Source organism: Tachypleus tridentatus, chromosome 10, assembly GCF_004210375.1.
Source record: "Tachypleus tridentatus isolate NWPU-2018 chromosome 10, ASM421037v1, whole genome shotgun sequence".
NCBI lineage: Eukaryota > Metazoa > Arthropoda > Merostomata > Xiphosura > Limulidae > Tachypleus > Tachypleus tridentatus.
The window spans coordinates 97308452-97314451 of NC_134834.1; the positions used below are offsets into that span (position 1 = coordinate 97308452).

At 32.5% G+C, this 6000-nt stretch overlaps 1 pseudogene; it reads right to left on the reverse strand.

Moving 5' to 3' along the window:
• Window positions 1-5616, reverse strand: part of LOC143228416 (uncharacterized) — a 48860-nt pseudogene extending 43244 nt beyond the window's left edge.
• Window positions 5617-6000: the final 384 nt, after the last annotated feature.

The following is a 6000-nucleotide window of genomic DNA, read 5'->3' on the forward strand; positions in this document are numbered from 1 at the left end:
AATATTTATCTTTTATGAAGTTAATTTGAAAAATATTCTCTTTAAAAAGTTGTTAAACAAAAAGTAAACTTTTCTTGGGATTATAAAATTAGTCACATGCTTGAATAACAAAACATTTGCTAATACACAAATCACCATTACTGTGGCTTTGAAAGTGTGACTAAAACAAAATCTAAACTGAATTTTGTCAATGTTTTTTTCTAGCTCAAAAGTCTGTACATACCTTGGTGTACTTAAGGAAATAGCTTATGTTTTCTGATACCACCTCTATCTTTCCGTCGGTGTTGACAAGAATAATAAAACCATCTAAGGCCTGAAATGATAAAATATTAAGTTAAAAATAAAAATATAAAAGCAAATAATTAAATATACAAGACATATTAACAGATAACGTACTGAAAAACTAAAAGCATGACATGTTAAAATTGATTTACCCAAGAAAATATCAATAATCTAAAAAAAAAAAAAATTCAAGAAATAGTCCTAGTATTATTATTTTGCAGGAATTATTTTAAATTACATAAATGCTGCACCTGAATGAAACAAACCTGAAATCTTCCAAAACTGAAATAAAGTACTGGTATAACATTTTTAATTAAAACATCAGTCAAATTACAAAAATACAACTGATTTTTCAATAGCTTGACTCTTAGGAAATCTAAATACTGTATACCAAGATTATACATAGATACCCTCCCCCCTTAAAAAACCAAACTATAATTAAAGAAAACAGAATATATTAAGAGTACTTCAAAATATAGCCTTGGCTTATATCTACATTCTCAAAACCAAGACTACATAAACTCACACATAGATAACCATTATTTTAAATACTAAAACAAAACATATCACTAAATTACAGTGTAATGTATTTATAGAAAGAAACCTTGGATTTGTATCTAGAATATAAAATAAAAGTTTGAATTAAAATTATAATTGAAGAAGTACTTTTAAACTATCAAAGAAAACTAACCGTAAAAAAAAACAACAACAAAAGCAACCCAGTGACCTAATTTTAAGAGTAAAATCATAATTTAGAATGTAAAATCAGTTTCGAAACTGGAATGGAGTCTATCCAAGAAAAGTATTGTACGGATAGGGAAAAACACATATTCAAGTACTTGCTCATGCCAACAAATATCTGTTGGCATTAGAGCAAAATTCTTCTTTTCTGATGCACACACAAGCTTAAAAAAGGTCACTAAGATTATGTTGAATGCTTTGCCACTGGAGAAAATTCATATTCACCATTTACACATGAAGTGATAACTGTTATTACTGGATGATTGTTTACACCTTCCACTGGCTGAAAACCACAATCTTCGAACACAGTTATTTAATTACAACATTTACATTCTGTGAATAAAAAAACTGATATTAAAAATTGCAAACTTACAGAGTCACTTTTCTTTATGGAAATGTGAATATAAATTATGTATTTTCTGAGTGAACAACCATCTAATACTATTCAAGTAATAAAACTTGAGAACATTTAACTCACGTGATGTTAAATAATTTTTATAACTCAGGTTTCACCAAGAAAACCCAGAACAATCAAGAACTATTTTCAGAGTAGTACATAAGGGCTTCCTACACTCATAAATTAAGTGAAAGATATAAAATGGGCACAAAATTCCCATTAGGAACAAAGCTACAGATACCATCACAACAGCCAAACCCTGCATCACTCACTTCCAATAATAAAGGGCCAAGAATTTCTGTGTTCAGAATGCTGGAATTACTTGAAGAAACTTCACTCTCTTGTAGTTCACAACTTTCACCTATAGCTACGAAAAAAGTTAAACTGTTACAACAGACATTTCTTTAAATAAACTTTAATACTTCATACTTATGTTGTGAATAAATTACTGGGAGGTATCTTTAGATAAAGACTGATTTAAACAAATGATAACATTGAGAAATAAAAGAAAATTAATTACACTATGCAACAAAATTTTTACACTTTCTGCCCAAGAGCAAGAAAACTATGCCTGAAGTAAATGGAAAAGACCTATTTTTCTCTTCAAACTTTGCTTTTGTGACCTGGGTAATGAAATTTTCAAATTTACCCATTTTCCAGAACATTCCAGGTAGATTCAATGCTGAGTAGCTGATGGAGAATTTTCTTGAACTTACAAGAATTTTCAAGAACTTTCTAGAATGTTGTAGAACTTATGAGAAATTTCATGAACCTTTTAGAATTTACTAAAACTTTCTATAGTAATATATTTACAGGGGGCTCACCACTTACCACTTCAGTTTAGTTCTAGCTGCCAAAGTGAACACATAGACCCATCCAAGGAGGCTTTACCAAGTTTCCCTGTTATCTTTGCCTTTGGGACAGCAGGGACACTGCAGCACACTACAACAGGAAGCACTGACCACAATGGACCAAGTTCTCTGTGGGGAGGCACAATGTCAAGTGTGAGCTACTAGTGAACCTCCAGAAGGTATTGTTCCCACCATTGCACGTAAAATTGGGTCTTATGAAACAATTTGTCACAGCTCTTGATAAGGAGTCTTTAGCCTTCAAGTACCTTCGATTACATCCCTAAGCTGTCTGAGGCAAAAGTCAAAGTTGGTGTCCTTGTTGGACCACAAATAAAGAAGATCCTGGAGTGCACAGAATACCCCAAGAAGCTCAGTAGGAAGGAAAAAAAGCTTGGAGCAGCTTTGTCACAGTGGTTTGGAGCTTCTTGGGCAATCACAAGACCGAAAATTATGTGAAACTGGTTGAGGCTCTGGTGAAGAATTACTGCAAAATGGGCTGCAGGATGTCCATAAAAGTCCATATCCTTGACGCTCATCTTGATAAATTCAAGAACATGGGAGCACACTCAGAGGAGCAAGGCAAGTGCTTCCACCAAGATATACTGGACTTTGAACACTGCTACCAAGGAGCATGTAATGAAAACATGACGGGAGACTATATTTGGGGACTGATACATGAAAGTGATTTACGTTACAGTTGCAAATCTCGAAAAACTACTCATTTCTAAACATTTTTGTTCATTTTTGAATGACGTTAGTATAAATACATATAAATTTTGATTCATATGTTGTTTTATTCAGACCTTATGTAAATGAAAATGTGCAAATTTGCCCATTTTACATAGAAAATAAGTTAATTTCTAAATTTCATTATCCAGGTCAGAAAAGAAAAGTTTGAAGGGAATAATGGCCATTTTCTGTACTTTTACAACATAAGCAGTTACAAAATAACACATACTATCCAGAAACAAAATTTGTGTACATAATGTTATTGCTGTCCATGACCCTTCTTTCTTATTTTGCTTGGAATCAAAATGGTTAATGTTAACAGATCTCAGTTTAGTTAAAGCAATGTAGTGTAAATATCCGTGTTTTTGTGATTTTGCAACTATATAGGTATTTAGTTTTAGGAATAAGTCAAAACATCTTTTGATCACGTTTTTTTTTTTTTTTTGTCCTGTTTCATTTGAGTTCAATTACCTTGTTGGATTCTATGGATCTGGCTGACAGTTTCTTGAATTATGGCACACTTCTCTGGCTTGACAGTCAAGGAACTCATGTCAGCTAGACTAACAGAGATGAGTTCTACTAGCTCCTCATATGCCCCTTTGAGATTGGTCACTTCGGTCATTAAGGCACTTGTTACTGCAAATTTAAGAAAAAAAACTATATTTGGTCTTCATTCCAACAAACTCTGAGAAAATGTTTCAAATGCTTTTTTTTTTACTATAGAAATGTCCGAGATGCGTGCATAAAAGCTGCTAGAAATCCAATGTCAGAATTTTGAATATGTGGTATCAAGTTTTAAGTACAGTAATCTGGAAAAACTGTACAAATACATGATAGTAGATTAACAAAACTTTAACATAACTAAGTAATCAACTAAAATATTAAAGCCTTAAAAATAAAGTATCAGAAATTACCAATGGATTATTTACTGCTACTCAGTTAATCCTAAGTTTTAATTCTTAAGAGTAGCCATTTTAAATGCAACAAAGCATACTGTAAAGTTAGATATATTTTGAAGTGAATAATAAACTGGACAGAAGCTATCAGTTTTTCTTTCAAAACAGATGAGAGTTAACAAATTTAGATTAAATGATGATGCAACTCTTTGAGGTAACTTTTTATGGCTTGATCTAATGATCATTCTTTCAGGCACATTGGACCATCTTTCAATTTTAAGTTTCAATTTTCCATTTTTTAAATAAACTTCAATGAGTTTTCATAAAACATTTTAAAATGTAAATTTGCTAGAAAAATCATGGGTAGCAAATTATTTCTACTTGATTATTTAACTTTTGAGTTATTTTTATGAAGCTGTATAAGTCATTTTGAAAGGACAGTTAGCTGGTCACATTTTTTTGTTATAAAATTTGTTTTAACAGAGCTAAGTATACAAGAGCAAAAATATCAAACTTTAATATTGTTCTGTGATTTCAAGACATGCATATGTATAAGCACATTAATGAAAATATCCAGGAAATGATGAGTTAAAAGGATGTAAATAGCAAGTATTGTGAGAATACCACCCTTTTTATTGTATTGATGACTACACTGTGGATTGGTTGTCACTCAGCCAATCAGAAAGTACAATACCAATACAAAACCTATACAATTACATGCAATTATACTACGTTCACCAGCAGTAGCATAATTCCAGCCATGGCTCTCAGTAGTGAAATACCACATTTCAAACATGTAGAAGTTTTCGTTCATCAGGTATACTCAAACAAGATATTGTGACATGACTCCATGTTTTAGTAGAAACTGTACCCAAAGTTCTGAAAAGGGTACATGAAAGTGATATTGTTATTAACTGAAGTTGTTAAGATATACAACAAAAACTCTCCAAAAGCAGTGTTAAATATCTTAGAGTGTGTTTCTTATGAAATGAATGAAATTTAAGCACAGATCTTACCAATGACCTACTTGAACACATTCTTCTGGGTGCTACCTCAAGCACAATAATATACACACATATTAGCATAAAGAGGTCTCCAAATTCTTTGGCAACAGTCAATAATACTTTGTTTAATGGCAGAAAGGAGATATGTATTACAGTCACTGTACATTTAATAGTGAAGCATGGTGGGTGATCAGCTAAGGCCATATTACATCCAATGGCATCAGTGATGTGTGCAATTCTGATGGCATCCTGATGATGACAGATTCTTATCCATCATGCCATTTCCTCAGAAACATAATTCATTGAACAGGGACTCATCTACCAGTAAAACAATAATTCTATATGTCACACTACCAAACACTGGCCCCTCATGTGAGAACTGATTGCTTTACAGGAGTTAGAAGAGAGTTCCTATAGTGACTGTACCAGTGACCTTTTGGCAGTGCACTATATTACTAATTCTAGATCCTTTGTTTTTTTCTAACTATTCCATATATTACTTTATTTTCCAGCAGTTTCATGCTCTCTAAATTCAAGAAGACATTCCTTAGTTAGGATTTTACCTTGATGGCGTAAAGGAAGTCAATATTCAATCAGTAGAGTTGTGCTATAATTAATAAAGAAAAAAATCATGCAAGAGGTTTATCCTTCATAATCTGGAACATACATCAAGATGATGGTCTTACCACGCTGCTTCCTTGCTTTCTGCCACCCATATGGAGACCAATTACTCTGACCTTTATTCAGTACTGTCTGCAAGTCAGTCAAAAATATTAGATCAGTGGCACTGTCTATTAGAATTCACTGCTTTTAGCAATTCAGAAGAGAGACTGCTTTATGGCTTCCAACTTCAACTTTTTGCTGTTTGAATGTTTTTCTAGCCTTATACAGAATGTTGTTGCTCCATGAGACAATGAATATTCAACCACCTTTCTCACTATCTTTGGTTTTGATGTAGACACTATTTGTAGCTATGACAAAAGGTTATTGCCCATCATGGTCTTTGAACAACCAATGACAGGCTTTTCATGCTTAGCCCTCTGATCAACTTACATTTTCTGACTAGTCCAATGTTTACAGATCCTAGTGACACTGGATGT